The following is a 14,675-nucleotide window of genomic DNA, read 5'->3' on the forward strand; positions in this document are numbered from 1 at the left end:
ACTTTGCAGTTTGAATCTGACTTTGACTTCTTGAGAAGTTTCTTCATCTTCCTCCAGGGTCTGAGGTCCATGGACTCAGCACCAACGCCACCAGAGGGGTCATTAAAGCGCCTTGGGCTGCTCCTGTGCTGCTGAGCTGGGCTGGGCTCCTGGGACAGAGGGAGCTCCTGGCAAGCGGCAGCGCTGCAGAGAGACAGCTCTGCCCAGGAGCAGCTCCTCTGCACAGCGCAGCAGGGCTGAGGGCTCTGCCTGGGGATCTCAGGGAGACGAGCAAGGCAGAGAGAGATGAAAGGTGGTCAGGACTGGGAGGATGACTGAGAGGTCACTGGAGGAGAAACCTTTGCAGCCCTTGCCGTGCAAAGTCTCTGGGTGCAGGGCAATGCAGCTGTAGCTCCTGGAGGCATCTCCTCAAACTGGCACAGGCACAGCTGGTGGGATCTGTAAGGACGGGGATCTTTTTCAGCAACTTCGAAAATCTGAGAAGCAAGTTGTGCAACCAGGGGTGCCCAGGGCTGTCCTGCTAGAGCAGGGTCCCTGCACCCCAGGGCTGTACAGGGACAGGGACTCTGCCACCTGCCAGGGTCAGTGCTCAGCCTGCCCGGAGAGATCCCATGGCAGCAGCTGTGGGTGGAAGGAGCGACCCCTGGCAGGGCAGGCAGGGAGCTTGTGGGGTTGAAGGGTGCTGTGTGGGTCAGGGCTGCTCAGAGCTCCTGATCAACCCCACAGACATTGCAGAGGATCCTTCTGAACAACGACATCAAGACAGGAACAGCTGCAAGGGAAGGAGTCTGTGCTTTCAATTTCCACTCTTGGTTGTCTGGGTGTGCAGTGGGAGATCGGGATTTATGTCTCTGGTTTGGAGAAGACACTGAGACCCCAGTTCTCGTTAGGACTTGTCTGAGCTGCTCCTGAGCCCCTGCACACACAGAGCTGCCCCTGGACAGTGCCAGGAGGTGTGAGCAGGACAGAGCTGAACACACAGCGGGTGGGACGGGGTCTGTGACACTGACAGGGAGCAGACCCAGGGACAGAGACACAGCTGCAGGCAGCACAGACATGGCCAGGGAGAGGGAGATGGACCAGAAATGCTGGGAAGGGGATTCAGGAACCCCCTGCAGTGCAGACACATTTCCCAGTGCAACCCCTGGTCTCCTCTCCTCCCCACCGGAGCCTCTGCCCCAAAGCCATGGGGTCCAGGTCCTGAGTCTCCACCTCAGCAGCTGGACCTCCAGGGGAAGGGTTCCTGGAACGTGGAACACAAGACAGGTGCTAAAAGTACTTGCCCTACAGTGTCATTATGTGAGTGTCAGCAGTACAGCTGGGCAACGAGAAGGTTCCACAGCATGCCCGTCTGCCTTTCTGTCCTTGCTTTATTTTCTGGTAGCACTGCAGTGTCCTTCCCTGTTTCTTCACCTGTCCCTGGAGCTCTTGCTCTCTGGGGTTGGGGTGGCAGTGTGGGTCAGTTTTTGTTCTGACACCAGTTCAGTGGATCTTGCCTCACAGGTGTGTCCATGGAAACGAGATGTCCAAGCTGCATTTTAAACTGTGATGAACTGTTTTTCTCAGCTGGTAGAAAGAGAGAATGAGGGGAAACATCTCTTCATCAGGGAGGGGGTTTTCCATGAGAAACAGCACATTTAATTTCCAGCGATTTCTCCCCTATCTTGTCACTGTCTTTCCTCATTGCACAGGTCCTCATACCCACAGACAGCAAATGTCCAACAGCAGCTCCATCACCCAGTTCCTCCTCCTGGCGTTCTCAGACACACGGGAGCTGCAACTCTTGCACTTCTGGCTCTTCCTGGGCATCTACCTGGCTGCCCTGCTGGGCAACGGCCTCATCATCACCACCATAGCCTGGGACCAGCACCTCCACACCCCCATGTACTTCTTCCTGCTCAACCTCGCCCTCCTTGACCTGGGCTGCATCTCCACCACTGTCCCCAAATCCATGGCCAACTCTCTGTGGGATTCCACAGTCATTTCCTATGCAGGATGTGCTGCCCAGGTCTTCTTTTTATTGTTCTTGCTTGGTGCAGAGTATTCTCTTCTCACCATCATGTCCTACGACCGCTCCGTTGCCATCTGCAAACCCCTGCACTACGGGACCCTCCTGGGCAGCAGAGCTTGTGTCCACATGGCAGCAGCTGCCTGGGCCACTGGGTTTCTCAATGCTCTGCTGCACACGGCCAATACATTTTCACTGCCACTGTGCAAGGGCAATGCCCTGGACCAGTTCTTCTGTGAAATTCCCCAGATCCTCAAGCTCTCCTGCTCACACTCCTACCTCAGGGAACTTGGGCTTATTGTGTTTAGTCTATTCATAGGATTTGGGTGTTTTCTCTTCATTGTGCTCTCGTATGTTCAGATCTTCAGGCCTGTGCTGAGGATCCCCTCTGAGCAGGGACGGCACAAAGCCTTTTCCACCTGTCTCCCTCACCTGTCCGTGGTCGCCCTGCTTATCAGCACTTCCATGTTCGCCTACCTGAAGCCCCCCTCCATCTCCTCTCCTTCCCTGGATCTGGTGGTGTCTGTTCTGTACTCGGTGGTGCCTCCAGCAGTGAACCCGCTCATCTACAGCATGAGGAACCAGGAGCTCAAGGATGCCCTGAGGACACAGATGACTGGATTATTTCTGAAGCTATAAACTGGCTCTATCTTGTTCTATATAAGAGTTATAGTCTAACTCATTGTAGATTCATCCTGTCTGCAGTATTTTTTGTTCCTCCTTGTGTTTGTTTATTATGAAAATATTTTAATTCCCTTTGCAATTCGCTGCCTGCTTTTCTTTTCTCAGTGAGTGACTGTGTCAGTGAGGAATTCGTGTTCTCTGTGTTTAAGTAAAATAAACGACCTTCAACAATTATTTTCTACTGTCATCTTAACTTCAAGACCTTTCTGGAGCTGCAGGGACAGTTCCCGTGTGAATGGGTGGAAGGGAAAAGAGCTCTCTCATGGCAGCAGAGCCAGGGAGAACCAGTACTTGGCCTTCCAGAGCTGTTCTGGTTCCACTCCCACACTCTCCTTCTCACCCCTTGTGTTGGTGCAAGGCCTGAGTGCTCTGGCAGCTTGGTCCCCGTCCTGCTGTGTGTCAGTGCTGTGAGCGCAGGCAGGGACAGGCAATGGGCACTGCTGTGACAGAGTTGGACTCACAACAGCCTTTCCAGATAGAAAGGTGATCTCCTAGGGGCAGGGCCTGAAGGTTTAGGTCTTCTTAGAAACCTTCTCTCAAGAACATGCCCAAGAAAGTGACCCACATATGAAACACCATTGTACAGCTGAACAGTGTGTGTGTGCAGGGCTGGCACACAGCAGTGTCCTCTCACAGCCAGGCCTCCTGCCAGAGACCTGCAGGACCAGCAGAGCAGGGGCTGGGCTGTGCCCCTGTGCACTGCACACCCCACAGCATCTGCCCCAGGGCATCGTCATGGTCTGGCCCCGCACTACCAGCCCTGGCCTCTCTCCCCAGCTCACAGACATTGCTCTTCCCTCCATGGATGGACACTGAATGAGTAGGTCAGAAATCCATGTCTGCGTTGTAGAGATGAGATGTGAGCATGCACATCATGTACGAGAGATGAGATGAATCCAGGTGAACACTAACGACAGCAGCTGTTCCTGGGGGTTCCATGAAGGCCTGTGGCACAGACAGTGTCTCAAGGTCACTTCACATTGGGAGTAACAGCCCAGGGGAAACAACCCACTGGGATCTTCTTCCTTGAACTGACATGGGACATCTCAGATGAGCGCAGAGCAGGTGGCACAGCACAGGGCCGAGGTTTCTCACATCCCTTTGGAGTGGCAACAGGAGGCCAGAAAGAAACTGAGACTACGGCCTCTATGTGCAAAAGGGTCAGATTCTGTCTGTGAGCATCCCTGGGTGCAGAAGGAGTCCTGAGACAAACTCAGATATGGATGCCTGTTGGAACCGTGGAATTTCTGTGTGTGATTCCAGGAACAAACCTCAGTGGCCCAGTGAGATTCATCTCAGCTGCTGGGACAGGCTCATTTCAAGTGCTCTGTCACCCTTGCCCATGATTCTGGATTGTGCTACCAAGAGTGACAGCAGAATCAGAGAAGTTCTGAGGTCCTCAGGAAAGGAAGATGTCAAACCCATCTTCAAGAAGGGCAGGAAGGAGAATTTGAAGAATGAAGGGGTGGTCAGCATACCTCTGTCCCTGGAAAGGGGATAGGCCATGTCTTCCTGCACCAGTTTCCAGGAACCTGAAGGACAAGGAAGGGATTGCTGAACAGAAATGAGCGGAAAACCCAATGAGTCCCAAGAAATGCTCTGGACCCATTCCAGAGCTTTAGACCCCCAGGAAAGAGCTCAGTGACGGTGCAGCCCATCCAGCTACATCTGTGTCCCTCACTGAGCAGCACAACCAGTGTGCAGTCACCCCATGGTTCTGCAGGCAATCTGCTCTGCAGAGCATCACTGCCGGTTTGGGGCCCAGAGGGGAAAGTAGGATGGGACTAGGAGCACCAGAGCAGATCAGAGGAGGAATGGGGGAGGTCAGACAGGAGCTGACCTGGGCTGGAAATGGCCTTGGAGAGAAAAATGCTCGTGTTCAACTGCCCCAAGATTATACCCAGAGTTTGGGGTGCAGGGCCAGAAGTCCTTGCTGTCCTGGTGCTTCACCAGGCTTGGGAAGTAGCTGGAGAAGGATTGGTGTCCCCCACTTGCCATCTCTTAGTGCATCATCCGTCATGAAGGGTGGCATGGAAAGCAAGTCTGGGACCCTGTGTCAGGACTTGCACTGAAGAACGTATTCACCCAGAAGCCACATCATGTTGCTCTGGTACTTCAGTGCTGGTGCTCATCACATGTCCTTAAGACAAACTTATGCACCCCTCTTGTCAACCTTACCCCAAAACTCACCCCTAGACAAGGCTCCTGAGCTGGGGCTAAGCTGGAGAACTGGGGTCCAGCTGTGACCAGAGGAAGGACAAGGCCTGTCCTGGGTCCTCTAAAGGGCTGGCAGCCTCTGTGGCCTCCACCAGAAAAGGCAGCATGCAGGAAACTGTAGACCATCCCCAAGCCCTTTGGAGGCTCCTAAGAAGAGTTCTTCTCTCCAAATATCCAGCTCAGCTTCTTGCTGCATGAACAACCAGGAAAAAGTGCCCAGGACCCTCATTCCAGTCCCCATCTCCTCCACCCTATACAGGAAGTGCTCTCCCTCTTGTCACTGAGGTGGTTCCAGGGGACCCAAGAGACATCTGTGGGGAAGAGATGTTGGGTAGGGTTATGGTGTCCTTCAGTGCTCCTCATGGTACCTCCTGCTGGGCTTTGTGTCACTACTCACAACCCTCTGAGCCTGGATGTTCAGCCAGTTCTCAGTGTTGCTAAACAGGAATATGCCCATGAGCACATTGGGCTGCACTGGGAGGGGCGTGGCCACCCAGACAAGGGCAGTTATTGTCCATCGTGACTCAGCACTGGTGTGGTCACATCTGGAGCGGTGTGTCCCACTGTGAGGTTCCCCATTCTGGAGGAACGGGGAGGAGCTGTCGTGTGGCCAGAGAAAGTCTGGGTCATGTGTGGAGATGTTGAGATACCCAAACTTCTTTAGCCTGGTGAAGGGGAGGCTGAGGAAACGTGCTGGTTTTACTGAAATTGAGTTAATTTCCTTCATGCATTTTGAACCTCTGTCCTTCACAGTCAGTACAGTCCTTTGTTTAGATTTACTATGACAATAGTGAGATAACGCAGTTTCTTCCCTGGGATAGAGTTAATTCTGTCTTTTAGCAGCTTTACAGTGTTTGCCATTTGCTATGAAAGGAATGTCAGAACTCACTGAGATCTCGGCTGTTGTGAGGGAAACCAAGGACTTCTTTGGCCATCCAGCTGCAGATGCAAATTGGCAAGAGGGGGCACAGACAGGACAGCACCTGGATTGACATCCGGGTCAATCAACGAGCTGTTATCTACCATTAGTGTCATGCTCGGTATAAAGCTGGAGATGCCCTTTCCAGTCAGTTAGTTTTGGTTTGACAGCTACTTTGATTGACTGTTTGGAAGTTCCATTCTATTGGGAGTTCAGTGTTAGTTCAGTTTTATGATGTTTTCCTGATTTTCAGTTCGTCCTTGTGCCTCTCTGCCTTTGGCACTTTTACTTACTCTTGCTGGGATCAGCTGTTCAGGACCAGGGTGCTCTCTTCTTTGGGGCTGCCTGCTCAGCACAACTGGAGTTATGTGGGGGATTGCACTGAGTATCATATATTTTACTTTATGTGTATTTTAGTATAAGGATATTAGAAGTAGCAGTGTATTATTTTCATTGTCTTATTATATTTTTTTATAAACTCACAGGTTTCTCTCTTCCCTTTCATTTCTCTCTCTTATCCCACTTGAGGACTGGGAGCAGGATGTGAGCAGCTCTCATGGTCTTAGTTGGTGGCTGTGGTAAAATCATGACAAGAAAAGGTAGTAGTAGCTTCAGAAATGTTGAAAATCACTTTCCAAGATGACGGCACTTTTCCTTTTTAGTAGATGGAAACAGCATGAGAAAGGAAAACCATCAGAAACTGCAGCTCTGGAGATCCAGAGTGGAGCTCAGGATAAAGAAATGTCATTCTGAGCACAGTGCTGTGGTCATTGAGATGGACTCTGGATCAGCCATGGCTTTGTGTTTCAAGGAACAGCTGGTGAGGATGGAGAGACAGCAGCACAGATGGGGACACACTAGGGTGAGAACAAGGTGGGGAAGCACATGGGGTGTCTGCAGCCTGTGGGGAAACAGCCACAGGCCTGGGACAGTGTAGGATGGACCATGGTGGAGATGGCCAAGGGCACTGGCAAGGCTGGATGTCCCTGAAAGAGCCAAGGTCTTCATCCTCTTGGCTTTGGCTTGTGTCCCAAGGCCTAAGAGGAGACACATGGTTGTCATGGCCATGGCACCCACTGCCTCCTTGCACCCCCAGGGAGTGTCACACCATTGTCCTGCACTGGGCATTGCACTCCCCATATCCCCAGGAAGAGTCCTGAGCCACACGTGGGGGACAGGATCTCCCTTCCTAGGGGCAGGGGCTCAAGGCTTGGCCATTATCCTTCATCAAACAAACCAAGGGTTTTCTCAGCATCAGAGCTGCTGCTCTTTGCCTTTGCCTGATGCAATCACAGCCTTCAATTATCTGCTCTAACAAGTCCCTGGGGAAGCTTTGTCAGTAACAGCCCTCAGTGGGGCCCATTAATGCTTCAAGGTACTCTGGAGTTTGCTTCTGACTTAGACTTCTTGAGCAGATTCTTCAGTTTCTCCTTGGTATCTGAGGTTCATGGACTCAGCACCATGGGGCTCATTAAAACACAGAAAGCCCTAACGAGCAATGTTTCTTTCCCTAATTTTCTTCAAATCTTCCAGGCTTGTAGAACTAACTGGAGAGGTTTCAATGGGACACTTGCTGCTGAATATTTCAAATAAGATTTCATAAAGGAGGTTTTTTTCTTTCAAGGGTATTTTGTGTCATTTTTCAGTGTATAGAAGAAGTGACAGCAGCATTCTACACTGGACATTGATCCAGAGGGTCTCCTGAAGACATCTGAACAGTCCCTTGAGGCTGGACACTGTAAGGACAACCTCGCTCCTCACCCCCCACCCCCAGTCTGCCAGTTCCCTCATTGGCCACCAGAGACTTGCATCACTTTTCCTCACATCAGACTTCTCCACTGAGCTCTGCAGGAGATGCTGCAGCTCCTGTGCACCAGCTCCACCTGCTCTCCTGTGCAAACACTGCACAGTTTAATAAACAGTAAAACACTTTCCTCAGCTGTGTGTGTAAGCTGGATCTGATGAGGTCCAACATCCACAAGGGACATCCACACAAGAACTGGTTTACACAGAGAGATAGGAGAGGATAGAAATAAACACAATGAACATGTTGTCTGCCATGTTAATTAGAGCTCTAAAGAATGGGGCAAGTTCGTAACTCCCTGAAGCTCGAAGCGGAAACCAGACAGTTGAGAGGAACTGAATGACCAAAGAGCAAGTGGAGGAGGAACCTGAGAGCACTGGGAAGGGCAAATGTCCAGACAGTGCTGGAAAGTTGTCCTTTGACAGGGACATTGAATCAGGAGAGGTGGGAACTCCAGAATGACGAGGGAGATGAAATAATAGAGTGTTGGTAATAGAAGTACAGGGGAAGACCGATATCTCTTCTGCTCTTAGTACACTTCCCATTAATTCACTGTTCGTTTTTTTTTTTTCTTTGTTTGTTTTAATATGTAAAAAAATCCAAAACCAAAACCAAAAATCACACCAAAAAACCACACACAAAAAGCAAACACAAAAAACATAAAAAAAAAAAAAAACAACAGAAACAAAAACCGAACCCACACAAACAAACAAACCCCCCAAAAAACCATTGAAAACCAAAAAAGAACAACAAAGACGTGCACCTTTCAAGGCAGACATCAGTCATCAGTTGTCCCACCATAAACAGCCAGTGCTGTTTTAGGGGTCCCAATGTACCTGAGGTGCCTGCCTGGAACTGGCATCTGTCGCACAGGACCTGGGGAAACCAGAGCACCTTGTAATGCAGGTGGACCCTGGGTAGGGGTTCCTGGGGCACCTTCATTGGCACCAGGTGTTTGTGTCCCTGGAGCTGAAGACATTTGTGTCCTAAATCCATGCCCAGTTCTGGAAAACTCTTTCAAAGAAATGTACCCCTCCTAGAAAGACTCTCAAATAAATAAATAAATAAATGAATAAATAAATAAATAAATAAATAAATAAATAAATAAATAAATAAATGAGAAGTATGTTGACACCTTCCTTTGCTTTGGATCTTTGTCTTCAGTTCTTCTTATTTTAATTTTCATTGACATTAGCTGACATACAATGAGCTTACAAGCAAGAAGCCAAGATCATTTTGTGTCTTGCATAGCGCCCCATGCCCTCTAAACCTTCCTTGCCCTGGACTCCTCACACTTTGCCCAGAGCGAGTCACACTGAGGTGTTGGCTGGTTCCCTGGCTGAGATGTTGGTTTAGATGGTCACCTACAGCACAGGTGGATCCTGCCCCATCATCGTCTGCTCTGACCAGTTAGAAACAGAGCCCAACATCACCATGGGATCATAAGAGAACTGAGGTTGAAGGGACCTCAGGAGTCTGCAGTCCAACCTGTCACCAACTGCGTTACACCAAGGTGTTCAAGCCTTGATCCAATCCGAGCTTTAGCAGGACTAGAGAAGTGATCATCCCTTTGTAGTGGGCACTGGTGAGGCTGCACCTTGAATCCTGGGGTCAGTTTTAGGCCCCTCATGGCAAGGAAGACATTGAGGTGCTGGAGAGAGTTCAGAGGAGGGTGACAAGGCTGGTGAAGGGTCTGGAGCACCAGTCTTATGAGGAGCGGTGGAGGGAGCTGGGGCTGTTCAGCCTTGAGAAAAGGAGGCTGAGGGGAGACCTTGTCACTGTCCACAACTGCCTGAAAGGAGGTTTGATCATGGTGGGTGTTGGTCTCTTCTCCCAAGTAGCAAGTGATAGGACAAGAGGAAATGGCCTCAAGCTGCACACGGGGAGGTTTAGATTGGATATTAGGAAAAAATTATTTGGGGAAAGGGTTTAGAAGCAACAGAACAGACTGCCCAGTGAGTTTGTGGAGTCACCATCCCTGAAGGTGTTTAAAAGACATATAGATGATGCATTTAGGGATATGTTTTAGTGCCAGATTTAGGTTAGCGTTGGACTTGATGATCTTAAGTGTCCCTTCCAACCACAATTATTCTCTGATTCTATGATAAGTCATTTTGGATATTTTCTTTCTCAGAGGACCATGCAACCTCCCTGAGAGCCAGGACTTTTCTGAGGTGTTGGACAGATGTCTCACGGTCACACCAGCCAGTTCCACCAGCACCTGTCTGTCCCTTCCCAGACCAAACCTTTTCTCCATATCCCAACCTTCCAGGCGAATTTCTGGGACACAGCAAATGCTGCCCAGGTCTTCTGGGCCTGTTCAGAAGAGAGCAGCAGGCCAACATGTTGATGGGCTCCCTGTGCACTTCAAAGCTTTCCTGACCATTTTTCTCAATGCTCCACTTGCATCCAAACTTTCTGGTCCTTAACTGTGGATGAGGGGATTGAGCAGGGATGTGGGGATGGTGCAAAAAAAAGGCTTTGTCAAACTGTCTGGGGAGGGCTGTTCTGGACATCCCACAGTCAAGGATGAGGTTGCTGGAGAAACCAGTGGCACTGGTGAGAGGTCTAGGTGGAGAAGGCCTTGTGCCTCTCTACACTGGAGGAGAGCAGTGATGCATTCATGGGATGCCCATGTGAACAGGAAGGGAACAAATGGCTCCAGCGGACAAAAGGCCTTCCAGCCAGTTCTTTATCCATCACAGATACACCATCCAGGCCATGAGCTGCAGCTTCTCCAGGAGATGCTGTGGGATACGGTGTCAAAGGCTTTACTGCAGTCTAAGGACACAACACTCACAGCCTGTGTGGCGGATTCACTCCCCACCACAGACTTTCCCTCATCTGCTCAGCCGGTCACCTTGTCATAGAAGGAGATCAGGCTGGTCAAGCAGGACCTGCCTTTCACAAAGCCATGCTGACTGGGTCAGATTGCTCGTCTGGTATGAGTGACCTCACAGTCCTTTCCCAGCCATGTTCCTGCTGTTGGCCTGTCCCCTGCAGAGGCAGAAGTGACCTCACAGTGCCCTCCACAGCCATTGACTTCCTACTGGACCATGAGTTCCTGAGACACAAGTGACCACATGGCATCGTACCCAGCCATCACCCTCCTTGTGGTCCAGTGTGTGAGCAGATCAAACTGAGCTGCTTTCATCAAATGTATCCAATAGATTTCCTATCAAGGGTTTGAGTGCAGAAACGTTCCTCAGAGGACCTGCTGTATTTACTCTGGGGCATTATATATCTCTCTTGATAGATTTCTCCAAGGAAAAGATTCATGGAATCCTACAATACCGCAGGTTGGAAGAGACTCCTGAACATCATCTCTGTCCCACTGACCTTTATGGCACCCCAAGGTTCATTTGTGCTCCCTTGGGTTCATCTCACCATGTGCACACATTGGACATGCACATGATGTGTATGGTTACATCTCATCTGAACAATGAAAACATGGACTTTTGACCTTGTATTTCATAGAATCATAGAATGTCTTGAGTTGGAAGGACCCACAGGTTCATGGAGTCCAACTCCTGTCCCTGCACAGGACACCCCACAGGTCACCCCGTGTGTCTGAGGATGTTGTCCAGTCTCTTCTTGAACACTGTCAGGTTGGGGCCCTGACACCTCCCTGGGAGCCTGTTCAGTGTCCAGCACCTCTGGGTGAAGAACCTTTTCCTCATGTCCAACCTGAACTTCCCCTGGCACACCCGTCTTCCATTCCCTTGAGTTCTGTCATTGGTCACCAAAGAGAAGAGATCAGTACCTTCCCTTCCTTCTTCCCTTGTGAGAAAGGTGTAGCCACCATGAGCTCTTCTTTCAGTCTTTTCTTCAGCTCTGATGCTGAGAAACCCCTTGGTTTCCTTTCTGAAGCAGAAAGGAGAAGCCATGACCTGCAGGCAATGGGAAGGGGGATCCTGTCCCTCACACACGGCTCAGGGCTCTTCCTGGGACCGTGGGATGTGGGTGTGCAAGGCCCAGGGAAGGACAACACTGGTACAACAACTTCCAGCTTCCCCATGGGGCTGCAAGGAGGCAGCGAGGCCCCAGTGCCATGAGGACAACATGGCTTCTCCTGGGCCTCAGTGGCAGAGACAACTGCCATGGCCAAGGGGACAGAGACCTGGTTTCTGTGGGTCCCTTCCAGCCTTGCCAGCGCCCTTTGCCATCTCCACCACAGGCTGTTCTACACGGTCCTACCCCTGCCCCTCTTTCCCTGCAGGCTGCAGACACCCATCTCGCTTCCCCACCTGCTCTCACCCCAGCATTTCTGCACCTTCACTGCTGTGTCTGCACCCTCACTGGCTGCTCTTTGGAACACAAACCATGGGCTGATTCAGCTCCCTCTGGGTGACCTCTTGCACCACAGCACTGCCCTTCCACTGTCATTTCTTCCTCTGATATCCAGTCCTCACTTTCCAAACTGCACTATGTGATATTTTTTTCCCTCTCCTGCTTTTTCCCACTGCAAAGGAATACTCAGTCACCTCAGAAACTGCCCTTCATGCAGGGAACCCAACTCGTTAGGCTTCTTGTGGTCTTTTACCTGACAGGAGAGAAGTCACCTCACCATAATCTCCTAAATCCCATGACTGCTGCTGGCCTTTCAGCTTCTCTGGCAGACACGACCATGTTCCTGCTGCTGTCCCATCATGTTCTCAGGTGGGATGGACATGACAACCCATCTCCAAGGCCTCTTCCTGGGTAGAGTCTGTGGGTACCTTGGCAGAGGTTCTTTCCCAGCCATGTCCCTGCTGCCTGGCTGTCACCTCCAGAGACAAAACTGACTCCACTGTCCCCTTCACAGCCACACGCTTCTGACTGGATTATGACTGTCTAAGACACAACTGACCTCGTAATACCACACCCATCCATCCCCTTCCTTATGGACCAGGACCTGATCAAGACTGAACTGTGTTCTACACAGTCCTACACCTGCCCCTCTTTCCCTACAGGCTGTAGATACCCATCTCACTTCCTTGCCTTTCTTGAAGAGATCCCTTGTCTCACTTATCTTGTCTCACTGTCCTACCCAAGGCTGGGTGAACACTGTCCTGTTCAAGGCCTTGACCCATCTTTGCATCACCCTCAAAAGAGTTAAAATTGCATTCTACAGGAGGACGTGTCCAATCCGTTCTCAGGGACAGAGGAAGGCTGACCAGGCTCCCAATGCCTTTTCTTGCCTTTCTTGAACATGGCTTTGATTTCTGCCTTTTCCAAGGACCGCAGGACCTCCCTGATTACCCTGGTTCTTATGAGAGCACAATCCAGAATCCCAGGCAAGGGTGACAGAGCAAACTGGAGCCCTGGCAATGATCCTGTCCAAGGCATAGGAGATCAATCTCACTGGGGCAGTGAGGTTTGTTTCTGGAGTCACACACAGAAATGTCAGGGTCTGTCTGGCATCCATGTCTGAGCCGGTCTCGTGGACTCCTTCTGCACCCAGGGGTGTTCAGAGACAGACTCTGTCTTTTTTACACACAGAGGCTGTAGTCTTAGTTTCTCTCTGGCCTCCTGTTGCCACTCCCAGAGTACAGGAGGCACCTCAGTCCTGTGGTGTGTCAGCTGCTGTGCACTCATCTGAGATGTCCTGCATCATGAGGAATGGACATGGGGATCACAGCTGTAGGATGCACAACCCAGTGCTGCATTCAGGTGGTTTCCCATAGGATGTTTCTCCCAACATGAAGTGACCTCAAGACACTGTCTGTTCCACAGAACTCTCTTCATGGAACTCTCAGGAATAGCTGATATTGTTTGTGCTCACTTGGGTTCATCTCACCTCACATGTGCATGCAAACATCTCATCTGTACAATGCAAACATGGATTTCTGACCTGCTCATTCAGTGTCCCTCCGTGGATGGAAGAGCAACCTTTGTGAGCTGGGGAGAGAGGCCAGGGCTGAAAATGGAGGTTGTGAGGGGCCAATCCATGATGATGCCCTGGGACAGCTTCCGAGGGGTATCCAGTGCACAGGGGCACAGCGCAGCCCCTGCTCTGCTGGTCCTGCAGGTCTCTGGCAGGAGGCCTGGCTGTGAGAAGACACTGCTGTGTGCCAGCCCTGCAAACACACACTGTTTATCTAACCCTATCTATACACAGGTGTTTCAATCTGTGGCCACTTTTGCGGGCATGTTCTTGAGGTAAGGCTTGGAAGAAGACCTAAACGTTCAGGCCCTGCCCTGAGGAGATCACCTTTCTATCTGGAAAGGCTGTTGTGAGGCCAGCTCTGTCACAGCAGTGCCCATTGCCTGTCCCTGCCTGCGCTCACAGCACTGACACACAGCAGGACGGGGACCAAGCTGCCAGAGCACTCAGGCCTTGCACCAACACAAGGGATGAGAAGGAGAGTGTGGGAGTGGAACCAGAACAGCTCTGGAAGAACAAGCGCTGGTGCTCCCTGGCAGGGCTGCCAGGCTGGACTCTTTTCCCCTCCTCTGATGCACAGGAACTGTCCCTGCAGCTCCAAACAGGTCTTGGAGAAAGGATCCCATGAAAAAGAGTCACTACAGGGCTCTTTATTTTCTTTAAATACACAAAGGGCACAGTCAGGGGTTATAAAAGAACAGCAGACAGTGAATTTGAAAGGGGATGACAACATTATCACAATAGAAACACCACCACCAACAAAAAATAGAGATGACAGGGCAGGCCTGAAATTAGTTACATTAAAACTGCTATGCAGAAGGAGATGGGCAGTTTGCTGCTTCAGGAATTAGTCCAGTCATCAGTTTCCACAGGGCATCCTTGAGCTCCTGGTTCCTCATGCTGTAGATGAGGGGGTTCACTGCTGGAGGCACCACTGAGTACAGAATGGCCATCGTCAGGTCCAGGGATAGGGAGGAGAATGAGGGGGGCTTCAGGTAGGCAAACATGGCAGTGCTGACATACAGGGAGACCACGGCCAGGTGAGGGAGACAGGTGGAAAACGCTTTGTGCCGTCCCTGCTCAGAGGGGATCCTCAGCACGGCCCTGAAGATCTGCACATAGGACACCACAATGAACACAAAACATCCAAAACCAATTAACAGACTAAACACAAGAA

Source organism: Patagioenas fasciata, chromosome 12 (genome assembly GCF_037038585.1).
Source record: "Patagioenas fasciata isolate bPatFas1 chromosome 12, bPatFas1.hap1, whole genome shotgun sequence".
Taxonomy (NCBI): domain Eukaryota; kingdom Metazoa; phylum Chordata; class Aves; order Columbiformes; family Columbidae; genus Patagioenas; species Patagioenas fasciata.